The sequence below is a fragment of the Crocodylus siamensis genome, chromosome 14, assembly GCF_052110815.1.
Source record: "Crocodylus siamensis isolate JL-2025a chromosome 14, ASM5211081v1, whole genome shotgun sequence".
In the NCBI taxonomy this organism is placed as follows: domain Eukaryota; kingdom Metazoa; phylum Chordata; order Crocodylia; family Crocodylidae; genus Crocodylus; species Crocodylus siamensis.
The window spans coordinates 11,914,820-11,928,545 of NC_143408.1; the positions used below are offsets into that span (position 1 = coordinate 11,914,820).

At 51.5% G+C, this 13,726-nt stretch overlaps 1 protein-coding gene across 3 annotated transcripts in view; it reads left to right on the forward strand.

Annotated features, from left to right (window-relative positions):
• NDUFA11 (NADH:ubiquinone oxidoreductase subunit A11) overlaps positions 1-13,726 on the forward strand; it is a 73,518-nt gene that overhangs the window by 20,715 nt on the left and 39,077 nt on the right. The window lies entirely within an intron of this gene.

Sequence of the window (13,726 nt, forward strand, 5' to 3'; positions counted from 1 at the left end):
GGCCCCACCCTGTACTGGCAGTGCGCCCCAAGCGTGCTCCTGCTGTGTGTGCCCCAGGTGATGTACCATGAGCTGTTTGTGTAGGCTGAGGGGTGCCTGACTCACTACACTCTGCTACTGAACCTCCTGGTGCTTCTAGTTTGGGACCTCAAGCTATGACAGTATATGGGAGGCAACTCTGGGCTGCCCTGCAATATCTGCCACCACCTGGAGGGCTATCTGTGGCAGAACTACACATACCTACCCCCCACTGCCAAGGAGGACATCATCACTGGCATTGATGCCTTCCTTTGGGTGTGAGAGGCTCATGACTGCCCAGCTGTGGGGACACGGGCTGCTGAATAAAGTTCTGAACTGTGTGCCATGTCTTTGTTTGCTGTGGGGGGAGGGGGAGACAGGGATGGACCTGGAGCCAGGGTAGTGTGGATGGGCCAGGCAGGGAGTGGGGGCAGAGACCGGGGCAGGGGAAGGACCTGGAAATGGGGACAGGGACTAGCAGGGCCCTCCGCCCAGTGTGGGACTTACTACATGTCTATGGCTGGCAAGGCTGGTGGCTCAGTGAAGGCCTCCCCATTGGCAAGGGTGAGTGGCTGTACCCAGTGTCCATGGACCACAGTGTGTGGTGAGCCAGTGCCCAGCCAGGGCCACCCCTTCCCCCTCCCCCACCCAGGAGGAGCTGGCTCTGCTGTTGGCCAGCAATGTCATTGCTGGCCACTCTGAGCGGTGGGGTTTGGGGCTGTGCCAAGGATGAGGCAGCCACTGGCCAGGGCTCCCTGAGTTGCCAGTGGATGCAGTAGGTGGGGAGGAGGGTGAGGTGAAGTGCTGAAGGCCTGAGATTCAGAATGGAGCAGGGGCTTGTGCAGGCTGCCTCTGCTGGTGACACTCGCAGGGGTGCAGCCTGTGTCCCAGGGCACCAAAATCTGGGTCAGGTCCTGCATAAAGGCTATGGTGTTATGGGCATGACCACCAGACTGATGATTGTAGTTGGTCCCAGCCATCCATAAGACCTGAACCTTTATGCGGCACGGCCACATTGACTGAGAGTGCTTTTGCTCCTGCATGCCATCTCACAGGGTCTCATAAATATGGGCATTTGGGTGCCCACCCCACATGAGCTGTCCCAGCATGTCAGCACTGCCCCAGACATGCTGCCTCAGCATGTTGCCTACCTCCTCCTGGGTCCAGTTGGGGGCCCAAGTAGTTGGCACGTACACAGCCCATGCCATATTCCCAGGCCATGGCTAGGGCTGGCATGACAAGAACGGCTGTGCAGGGCCTCAGAGAGATGGCACAGGACATCATGTCTTCATCATTGTCGGGGTGGAGTAGATGTGGCCAAATCAAATCCACCCTGCACTCATTCCCATAAACTGCTCCTCCTCCTAATTTTTCAACTACCCAATTCTCTCTCCCCCACCTTTCTCATTTCTGAAAACAGATGAACCACTCCTCATGTTCCTCCATCTACTGTGCATTTACCTGGAACATTTTCTTCTTCCCACTTTCCTTAAAATACGAATGCATGCCACAGTGGTGGTAGCAGTGAGGTGGTGGCATGGCAGTGGAGGTGTGGTGTGGTGGCAGCCACCGGCAGTACTGGGGTGGTGGTGGTGGCAGCTGCCACCATACCACTTGCCCATGGCTGGGTGCTGGCAAGTAGCATGGGACGGGGGGGCAGTGGTGGTGGTGTGGTGGCTGCTGCATGCGAGCCCCCGCTCTTACCTGGCTGGGTGGGTGTGTATGGCCTGCAGAGAGGCACTGCTGCCTTCCCCCACCCACCCTGTTCCTGGGAGTGGGCACAGACTGAGCTGAGGTGGGGGGTGTGGGGGTACCGCAGTGTGCTGCACGGGGCCGGTGGCACGCGTTGGCTGCCATCACTGCTGCCACACCCCACACTGATTTCCTGCAGCGGGGCATAGGCAAGCAGCGCGGGATGTGGTGGTGCTGTGGCAGCTGCCACATGTGAGCAGTGGTGAGGTGCGGTGGCAGCCTCTGCCACACCTCTTGCCCGTGTCTGGCTGTGGGCAAACAGTGCAGGATGTGGCAGTGGCGGTGTGGTAGTGGCCACCATGTGCGAGCCCCACTCTGCCTCCTGGCTGGGCAGGCATGTGCAGCCTACAGAGGGGCACCGCTGCCCTCACCCCCCAGCCCTGCTCCTGGCAGTGGGCACAGACCAAGTTGAGGTGGGGGTTGGGGAAACCCTGTGATGTGCCATATGGGACAGGGGCACCTGGAGCACCCCTCCCCCTTCCAAGGTAAGAAGCAATGGGAACACACCAGGGAAATGGTGTGCCCCTTTCTGTCCCCACCTGCACGGGCTGAGGGGGTGGGAGGTTTTGGGGAAAGCCCCACATGGAGTGTCTGCCAAGCTGGCAGGCACTCCATGTCTTCCCCCAACACTCCCTGCTCCCTCAGCTTTGAGCCAATTTCGCTGCCAGCCCTGCCCTGCACCCCCCCAGCCGCACTTACTTTACAGGTTCAAGGAAGGCAAGTGAGCCTGAGGCAAACCCCTGGTAAGTGAGATCATCAGGCCCTTCCCTTCCCCCTCTCCTTTCCCCTCCCAGCAGGGCTTGGGGTTTCCCCGCTCTTTTGTAATGAGCTCTTGCAGGCTGGAACTCTGCCATCTGCGGAGTTCTTTGCAAAAGGGGGAAATATGTGGGTTTCTCTGCTAAAAGCGAAAATCCGGGTTTTACCTGATAAAAAAGGGAAATTTGTGGTTTTCTCCATTTTTCCATGGGAAACAGAAAACACGGATCCCTGTTCATAACTTTGAACTGGTTCAAGCTCTTCATGTTTGATTTCATCTCACTGGAGTATAGAATCCCTTAAGTTCTCAATCCAATATTTGAGTTGTTTGTGTTTATCAGTAATGCCATGTCTGTTTAAGTCTTTCAGTAGACCTGTTTTCTTCTTGACTGGACCAATTGCTTATTTGGCTGCATCCAGACAAGTGAGCATGTGCCTGATACAGCATCTCAAAGCAGTCTGAGATGCCACTATAGTATTTACTCTATGCCATTGGGTTCCAGGGATGGATGGGGTACTCACTCAGACTTCCATACCTTTGGGGTTCTGTCCTTGAGTCACAATTCAGCAGTGACCAGTGGGGTGGTAAACAGTAGTGGTGTGCAAAGCAGGCCCTATTTGATTCAGATGCAGCCTGAATCAGGTACAGTGATTTGATTAATTGATTCGGACCACTGCCCCGATTTGATTCAGTCGAATCTCAAGATTCGATGCTGATTTGGAGAATCAGCAATTCAGATATAGACACAGCTTTTATTTTTTCAACGTAACTCGAGGTACCAGCAGAGCTTGTGAATGCTGTTATGCTGGAGCTCATGGAGCATCCCACAGGAATGCAGGGGGGCCCTCCACATGCTCAGAGGGAAACCTGGAAGTGGACTGGAAGTGGACCACTTCCAGGTCTGCTAGGGAGTGCACTAGGGGGGCTCCCCTGCACCCTCCTGGGTCAGTGATTGACTGCAGAGGGACCCTGGGTACCTCCCCCCAGACCCAGGAGGCACCAGTTGCTGAGCTAGGGGGGCCGGAAGTGCTTCTGATCCACTTCTGGGTCTGCTGCTGAGTGTGCTGGGGAGCCCTCCATGCTCCTGTGGGACACACCATGTGACCCAGCATTGCAGCACTCACGAGCCACCTGCTACCTAGAGGTATATAGAATATGGCAGGGCACTGTTGGTCCTGCAACTTTAAAGGCAAAGTCAATCAGCCAGCAGTTCCTTGATTGTTGTGGCCATTTTAGAACCATGGCTGCCTATATAAACAGAGCAGTTTGCTGCTAGCAGCTGGGTAGGAAATGTTGCCTGGCTAAGTTGCTGTATGAGAAAACCTACAGGTAGGAGCAAGAGGCTCTTGGTTCTGGGCATGACTTAAAACTGTACCCTGCTGGGAGTGGGTGGCCTGGTGGGGCTCCCAGTGGTGTAGGAGCCTCCAGGAAAATACCAGGTCAGTAATCACCCTGGTGGAAGGTGGGTCAGGGTGCCTCAATAACCCCTAGCCCCTGCATCACTGTAGGTAGCAGTTGGGGCCAGGCATGGCTATGGCTACCTGAGCCCTCACCAGGGAGGGAAGCCCTGTAGCTCTAGTGATAGTGTAGAAGATGTGGAGCCCTGATAAGGGTAGGCCCCTAGTGAAGGAGTAGAGATGTAGAGCCCCAGTGAGGGGGGAAACCACAGGGCTTGGAGCCCGTGTGTGCATGTATGTGTCTGTGTACAGTTGGTCTGGGAGGGGCCAGGGCAAGCTTAGCCCTGATCAGGTAATTGGCTGGCCACTACTCCAGTGGGGGTCATGAGAGAGGCCCAAAAGATGGTACATCTTTCATCCAAGGTGTGCACTAGATAAAGTCTGTGGCCAAAAGGGTCTGCTCTGAGAGGGAGCAAGGCGGTATAAGTTGTTGATGTGTGAAAGAGACCCTGTGAGGGCGTGGAGCACGAGAGGCCCTAGTGAGAGGAGGGCAGTATGAATGCATGCATGTCTGAGGCCTGACAACAAGGGCTAAGCTAGGTCCAGCTGTAGGCCAGAAGCATTGTTACCTAGATGCCATCTATGAGGCTTGGGTTGCAGTATACCACATCCCCCTCTTTTACCCTGGGAGCTCCCTCTTAAATACCTGAATGTTCATCAGGTGCTACTTTAATACTAAACGTTTCAGGATCGTGGAGCCAGAGGTTGCTAGCACATGGCTTACCAGTGGGGTCCAGCTTTTACTGCTATCCCATTATATTGCCTGTGAAGTACAAGGACTATCTCACCACACATCCACCCTTAGTTTGCGTGGTGTCATCGGGTTTCTCTGTGGGTACTGGTGGATTCTCTGGAATGTGATGAAACTCTTGCTCTTGGTGGTCTGATTCTTCTGAAGTTTGTTCTGCTGCCGTCTCTTGAGGTATGTCAACATGTTCTGCCAGTACTGATGAGTAATCCTTTTTTAAGTGTCTTCTGTTTCTCCTGTAGATACTACCGCTGGGGGTTTTTACCATGTAGGAATGCAGTTAATCCTTTTTGCCATGATGGATGTTGGTGTCCAACCTGAACTTGTTTGCATGCTTACTTTCTCCCCCTCTCATAGGTGACAAGAATGCAGCTGTGTGGTCATAATGCTGTAGCCCCCTTAATCAGGCTGCTGGTGACTCCACCAAGAAACAGGTCACTTCTGACACCATATAGTGTTTATGCTATTGGGTTCCAGGGATGGGATACTCACTCAGACCTCCATACCTTTCAGGTTCTGTCCTCAAATCACCATTCAGCAGAAACTGGTGGGGTGGTAAACAACTATCATAGAAGTAGGGTCGGAAGGGCCCTTGTAGATCTTCAAGTCCGACCCCCTGCCTGGGCGAGAGAAAAGACTGGACTCAAGTGAGTCCATCCAGGTAGTCATCAAGCCTCTTCTTAAAGATCCCCAGGGTAGGAGCCAGCACCACTTCCCTAGGAAGTTGGTTCCAGCTTCTAGCTGCCCTAACTGTGAAGTGGTTCTTACGGATGTCTGATCTAAATCTACTCTCTAATAATTTGTGTCCATTGTTCCTTGTCATGCCAGGGGCTGCTAGGAGGAACAGTGTCTCCCCCAAAACCTTCTGGTTCCCCCTAGTGAGTTTATAGATGGTCACCAGGTCCCCCCTCAGCCTTCTCTTGTGAAGGCTGAACAGGTTTAGGTCCCGCAGTCTTTCAGTGTAGGGTCTGCCTTGTTGTCCCCAGATCATGCATGTGGCCCGCCGCTGGACCCTTTCAATGTTGTCCACACTCCTCCTGAAATGGGGTGCACAGAACTGGACACAGTACTCCAGCTGTGGCCTGACCAGCATCGCATAGAGGGGGAGGATCACCTCCCTGGCTCTACTTGTCGTGCATCCACAGGTGCATCTCAAGGTGCGGTTAGCCCTGCCAACCGTGACCTCGCATTGTCGGCCCATGTTCATCTTGGAGACAACAATGGCTCCAAGATCCCTTTCTGCCTCCGTGCTCTCAAGAAGGGAGTTTCCCATTCTATAAGTGTGCTGCTGATTTCTACTGCCTAAGTGCAGCACCCTGCACTTCTCAGTATTGAAATGCATCCTGTTTTTGCTAGCCCACCCATGTAACCTATCCAGGTCTTGTTACAGTCTTTCCCTCCCTACTAGCGTGCTTACCTCACCCCAAATTCTGGTATCATCAGCGAATTTAAACAGGTTGCATTTCACCCCGTCGTCCAAATCGCTCATGAAGAAATTGAACAGCGCAGGCCCAAGGACCGAGCCCTGGGGGACTCCGCTGCCCACTTCCCCCCAGGTCGAATATGACCCATCCACCACCACCCTCTGAGTACGACCCTTGAGCCAATCTGCAATCCGACTGTGTAGGCATCAATGCCACAGTCGCTTAGTTTTTTAATGAGGATGGCGTGGGAGACAGTGTCAAAGGCCTTGCTGAAGTCTAGAAAGACTACATCCACAGCAACACCTGCATTCATTGCCTTTGACCTGATCATAAAAGGCAATCAGGTTGGTCTGACATGACCTGCCCCTAATGAAACTGTGCTGGTTGCCCTTGAGCATCATCCCTGAAGCTGGCCTATCATAGATGTGCTCCTTGAGGATCTTCTCAAAGAGTTTCCCAAGGATTGAGGTAAGACTGACGGGCCTATAGTTGCCCGGGTCCTCTCTCTTCCCTTTGTTGAAGAAAGCTTTATCCTTCCTAGGAATAGGATTCAGCAACCCACATTCTCACAGCTTGCAAGGAGAACTACAACCACCCACCACCACAAACCACACCCACAGGGCATTGGGGGAGATACTGGGCCGTCTCACTGCTGGCCCCTTAAAGGTATATTCCATATATCACAGCCACAAGAGGCACACTGGGAAAGAAAAATTGTTCCCCACACTACATGTTTGCAGTGTGGACTCTAATTTTGATACAGGGAAATCCCAGTATTAAAAAAAACAACAACATAATTGGGGGGGGGAAAGCAGCACAGGGTGCTCTCCTTAAGTGTGCCCTGAAGCAACTGGAGGCTGAGTCCTCCAGAGAGGTGCTCTAGCACCCAGACAGAGCATCTCCATGGCTGCCCCATGGCCCTGCTGCCCCAGCACACTGCCTCAGCCTGCTAGAGCAAATAGGAACAGGGCAAGGCTGCAGCAGTGGTCTGGACCCAGGCTCTGTTCTAGCCCGAGTCTTCACAGCTCCAATGTGCAGTGCTGGAGTCACAAGTGATGGCAAGAGCTGGCCTGGTCCTGCCTGAGGCTGCATATCAGTGGGCTAGGTGGCAGAGCAGACACCCCAGAAAGTATGACGGCAGTGCTGCCCAAAAGCTGATTGTGTAGCCACAGCCCACTGGCAGCTGGCTCATTGCTACAGTGCCTGTACCACCGCGCAGGTGGCTGCGTGGTCCCCATCTGGGTCTGGCAGGAGCACAGACATGGGGCCACAGAAGCAAGGGGGAGGATGTTGTTACAGGTGGAAGCAGGTCACAGCCAGGCAGGAGCCCCCACTGCCAGACTGCTGCAGTGGGTGGAGGTTTCAGGGGCCACCCTAGGTTAGGGCTGCTATAGCGGTCCAGCTTGCACAAGGGGCTAGTGTCCCCAGATGCCAACTGGTTGGGCCTCAGAAGCTTGGGAAGGCAAGTACCCTTGGTGCTCACCAGGGCAGCTTTTTTATACTGCTGGGGCCAGCACAGGTGTTGTAGCTCCTGATATGGCAAAATACACTGAAGTTCCAGCAGCTCTTCATCAAATCCAAGATGAGTTTCGCCTCCTCCCCCCCACCCCAAATTAAGCTGGGGGAAAAGCAGCCACATTTTGAATTAAGTAAGAGCCTGGGGTAGGCAGTGGTTCAGCTCTGGCTTTCACCCTGAGGGCTGCCCTGGACCCTGGGCTAAAGCCAGAGCTGAGCCATCACCTACCCCAGGTTGAAATAGCTAGTTTAGTGGGGGAGGGGGCATGTAGCTAGCAGGAATGTGGGGAAGACCTACAGGGGTGAACTATAAAGCCTGAACACCCATCTCCTGCCCCTTGCGCCAGTGCATCCTCGTGCACCCTGCCATACTAATGACTCCTTCATCCTTAACTCCAGCCCTGGCTCCATTCCCTCCAGCCCTGATCCTGAACTGCCAGAAGGTCCTACTACTTCTTCCTGCCTGGGGCTGGGCTGGGGCCATGCTGTGGCTGGCTGCCCTGACTAAACAGAGCTGAAGCAGAAGGTAAGGGAGGAGTGAGCATGGAGTGGAAGGAAATAAAGGCACAGGGGGAAGGGGAAGAGTGGTGGGGGCAAGGAGTGTGGGCGGGCACAGGTATGGAGGGGCAGGTGGAAAGGGGCAGGCATGGGGAGCAAGGGGCAGGGTTCTGGCCTTTCACTCCTATCACTTCTTTCCCAACCACAACAATGGGAATGGAGGAGATGAATTTAAGATGACCTTCCACTAATCTGATTCTATACATGGAAAATTATAACATTTATAATTTTCTGTGTAGAGTCTAATTATTGAGGGGTCATCTTGAGTTTAAACTCATCTTGGATTCAGGTAAATAAAGTATATTAATGAGAACTCTCTAATGGTGGCACTGCTACTTTACTTGTAGATCTCATACTGTTTATTTTAGAAAAAAAGACGAAAGAGTTCTCCCTCCCATTCAACGACACAATCCTCTCTGCACTAGGGTCACTAGGGTATGTTTAGAATTTGCTGCAGCTGATACCTCAACCTGAGCCCGAAGCATTGCCTTTCCTACATAAGTAAATCTTCTGAAGTTGCTTCCCAATTGGTGTCTTATGAAGGGTACATGTGGGTCCTATGCATTAAAGTTTTTCATGTTAGTATACTAACACTACTTGAAATAGTCCAGAAAGCTGCTAACTACCCAAGAAAATGAAAAGGCAAAAGCAGTGTTAAATTCCCAGGCCTTTAGATGGCAGTATTGCTACATTTCTGTGTAACAGAACGATTCGGGTGGTGATAGTTGAGCGCTGTTTGTTTCTCCAGCTCTGATATTTTAACAGCAGGATTAGAAAAGATTGTCTATAAGAAAGCAGTGTCTCCCACCTTTTTTTTGTATTTTGCTTAATTCCCCCTAAAGTGTCATGTCCATCTGGCATCAGAGCTACTCAGTTGGATGCATACTTACGTGCGCATGTGTACACGTGCATACATGCACACTGCCTCATGGCAGTAATCTGCATTGTAAAGCCTATAGATCATTTTCTGAGGCACTGGGATACTGTTTAGACTGCAGAAGCTTGAGGTATGGATTTTCTGATAAGAGTAGTGGTTCTTAACCTGCCAGCCTTCTGTGCAAAATGGCTTCCATCTCACTTTTTAGGAGTTGGTTTTTTTGTTTTGTTGTTGCTGTTTCATGCTGCTTATAATCATGACATCTTGTATTGATGGAATACTGTAGTACATTGGGCCAGAACCAGTGGGGAATATTGCTGTTGCACTGGAATTCAGGTAAATGATGACAAAGACAATGGTCTAGATTTTGCTTTAAATAAATGAGAACAGACTTGCCCAAATCACTTTCTAGCTGAACTCTCAACTAATGACTGTTGGGGCTATATTTTCAGCTGTGTGTACAGAGCTATGGGCACCATGAATCATTTTCTTCAGGAAATCTGTGGGTGATATTAGTCTTGCAGACCCTATAGAAAAATTTGAATCCTCTTTATGGGCATCCTTTTAACTGCAAATGTAAAAGCACATGCCCTGGTAGCAACAGTGTTCCATAGGGGTTTTGTAACTTCAGCTGTAACTGCACCTTTCCTCCCTGATGAGGTGTTTGTCAAATCGACAACCCTCCTGCACAGCACCTTGCCAGCACTGCTTACAGAAGCCTTCACTGAGGGCTCCATGCCTGCCATACACTCTGCTGCAGTCTGTTAGGTGGTCAGCTGTGTCTAAGAGTCTGTAATGGTTAGGGATGGCCAGTTCCTGTAAGAATCCCAGCTGTACACAATGTCTCTCTAAGGGCTTGTCGTCACATGAATGCTCTGAGAAAGTTATTCTAAATTAACTAAAGGGATGAATTTAAAGTGGATTAATTAAACTACATTAAGCCCTTGTATGGATGCTTCTATTCAGACTTACAGTGGCCTCAGTTTGATTTAGTTAGCCCCTTGGTGACTTAAAGTGACCTTAAGTGGATTTATCTTAACTCTGAATGGGCATGTCTACACAAGATGCTATGTTGCTGTAGTGATGAGTGTGGCAGGCCAGTAGGGGGTGCTCCTGCATTGAGCCACCCACCTCACTGCACCAGACCAACTTCCAGGCTCTGAGTGCCTCCCTGGGGGCACCTCACGTCTGGCTGACCCCCTTCCTGGAGCACACCCACTAACCTGGGGTAAAAACTGCCACCACCCAGGGCTGGGCTTTATTCTGGCTCTGTGCACCCTGTGAAATGCAGGCCTAGTAGCTCTCGAGGGTACTTGACTTGCTTCAAGCACTTGGGGGTGCTTCCCTCTGTTGGAAGCACAAATAGTGGTCTCCCTTAGTCGGCCAAACCAAGGGGGCCCCAAGGCATAATCTAGACCCACACCCAACGAGTCTCCCATGCTAGGTACAAAGGAGAACTCTATTGGCTACAAGGAGTAGGTTTGGAATAGGGTAGAGCAATATCAGAGAAATCCCATAGAGCAAACTGGCATGGCTGGGAAGCCTTTGATCATGCATCTGAGTTACTGCAAGCTATATATCTAGTTAGATCTCAGGTAGCTTACTCACAAGTATCATCCATAGGCAGATGGAGATTCCCTCTGGAGGCAGGCAGTTCCGAGAGAGAGGGGGAGGGGGAGCTTCAGATGCTCCAGCTCTTCTCTCTCTGACTTCCTCATGGCTGCTGGCCGCTTCTCCTGGGCAGTCCTTAACTTCTGTATAGCCCTTATGACCTCATTTACCTGCTCCAATGGAGGGCAGCACCTGTTGGCTGAGAGCCAACCAATTTGAAATGCATCATTAGTTGCTGGGCAGACTGGCAATTTCTAGCTCCCAGGTAGTCCAAGCCCCTCACCCAGGTATGTGATGCCAGTCACATAGGCAGAGGGAGCAGGTTTTCCCCCCTCCCTCAGGAATGTACCCAGCTCAGGTTACCTAAAGACCCTCTGCAGGGCCCTTCTTAACCAAATTGTCACAGAGCAATTTTTGGGGAGAAACAGAGGTGGCCTTCTGCCACCATGCTATGGCAACATAGCGTCAGCGGACATGAACAGTGATGCACAGTAGGGTCTGATATGACATGTTCCCCCAAGACTGTGCGGTTATGGCGGTTGCTGTGCAGTCTCTTAGTAGTTGCTTTAGCGAGTACTACATGACTATGCAGTAACAACTGCGCAGTCAGGGGCATGTGTAGATGTGCCCAATAGTGTCAGGAATTTAATGCAGTCAATCACCGACAACTCTCTCTGGGCTGTAGCTTGGATCAGTATGACTTTGCAGCCTACACAGCTTTCAACATCTTTTTAATTTATCCAAATATCTTTGTAGCCCTGTGTGCAGCATGGGACCATGCAGTGACCATGTTTCTATGATACTGGTCTATAACACATGTTTGGATATTTCTAAACATCTGATTCTGATTTCAGTTGTCGTTGGCAGCATTTGAACCCATCCCTTTGTCCTGTGCTATGAGGCACTTCCCCAGGGCTCAGGATGCCCCCCTGTGGGTACCATTCACTTGTTTTCCACTGAGTACATACATTTATGCACTTAGTTTTGTTTTTTCTGACAATATCTGATAGCCATGTGGCTGCTTTTTACCTTTGGCATCTTGACACTGGGGCATGTCCAGACAAGCAAGCACATAGATTTCATAGATTTTGTAAACATTAGGGTTGGAAGGGACCTCGAGAGATCATCGAGTCCAGCCCCCTGCCCAAAGGGCAGGAAGTCAGCTGGGGTCATAGGATCCCAGCAAGATAAGCATCCAATTTACTCTTGAAGGTGTTCAATGTAGGTGCTTGAACCACCTCCGCTGGCAGACTGTTCCAGACCTTGGGGGCTCGAACAGTAAAGAAATTCTTCCTTATGTCCAGCCTGTAATGGTCTTGCAGGAGTTTGTGACCATTCGACCTAGTCATCCCTTGGGGCGCTCTGGTGAACAAATGTTCCCCCAGATCCTGGTGGTCACCCCTGATAAACTTATAGGTGGCCATCAGATCACCCCTGAGCCTGCGCTTTTCCAGGCTAAAGAGTCCCATGTCTTTCAGCCTATCATCGTAAGATCTGTTTTCCTGACCTCTGATCATGCGCGTGGCTCTCCTCTGGACTCTCTCAAGCTTCTCCACATCCTTTTTGAATTGTGGAGCCCAAAACTGGACGCAGTACTCCAGCTGCGACCTCACCAAGTCTGAGTGCAAGGAGAGAATGACATCCCGGGATTTGCTCGAGAAGCATCTATGGATGCAAGGCAGTGTTTTGGTCGTTTTATTAGCTGCAGCATCGCATTGCAGGCTCATGTTCATCTTGTGGTCAATGATGACGCCCAAGTCTCTTTCTTCCATAGTGCTATCCAATGTAGCACTGCCGAGCCTATAAGCATGCTGCAGGTTTTTCCTCCCAAGGTGGAGAACCTTGCATTTATCGGTGTTAAACACCATCAGGTTTTCGTCTGCCCATTTGGTGAGTTTGTCCAGGTCAGCCTGGATCACCCGCCTATCTTCTGGCGTGAATGATTTGCCCCAAAGTTTGGTGTCATCGGCGAACTTGGCCAGTCCACTCCTGACTCCAATGTCCACATCGTTAATGAAGATGTTGAACAGTATGGGTCCCAGGACAGAGCCTTGAGGGACCCCACTGGTCACAGGGCACCACGATGACTGACTGCCATCAATCACAACCCTCTGGGTCCGACCACGGAGCCAATTTCCCAGCCAGCAGATAGTGGTGGAGCCAAGGCCACAACTGGGCAGTTTGGCCAAAAGGTGATCGTGGGATACCAGATCAAAAGCTTTTTTGAAGTCAAGATATATGACATCAATCTCATCTCCCTTGTCCAGGTGATAGGTCATAGAAGGAAATGAGATTGGTCAAACAAGACCTACCCGCAACAAACCCGTGCTGGCTGTCCCTTAGAATGTTAGCCTGGGCCAGTCCCTCAAGGATGGCCTCCTTAATAAACTTTTCTAAGATCTTCCCCAGGATAGAAGTCAGGCTAATGTCCCATCTCCCTGGGGTCATGGTCCCTAAGGGCCTGACCGACAAGCCTCTTGAGCTTGTCAAAGTCGGCTTTTCTGAAGTCAACATGTAGTTTGCAGCATTGCAGATCCATCTTCAGTACCAAAACCTGCATATGCTACACATGCAGGAATTTGCTGCACTGCTAATTTGCAGCACAGTGGGGGTGGGGGGAGGGGGGTTAACACCAGGAGATCCCCATGTCAAAAAAACCTGCACCAGAAAAAAGCAGGGTGGTGCAAATGGTGGCAGGATGCACTGCCCAAAACTGGAGCCCGGCTGGCCAGAGCCATACTCTGGCTGGTGACCAGGCTCTATGGATCTGGACTGCCACCCTGGAGCCCAAGGAGACCCCCAAGACTCCAGGTAAGGTTGCTGGGCACAGCCCAGTTGCCCTGGGAATACTTCCTATGCCAGAACGTGTGTGCAGGGGCGTTCCCTAGAGACAACTAGCAGCAGCAATAATATGCTGCTAATTGGCCCCAGGAAATGCACATTCCCACTCATGGGGATCAACCGTGGGAGAACAAACCATCAGGGAACTGACAGAGGTGAAACTCCCCT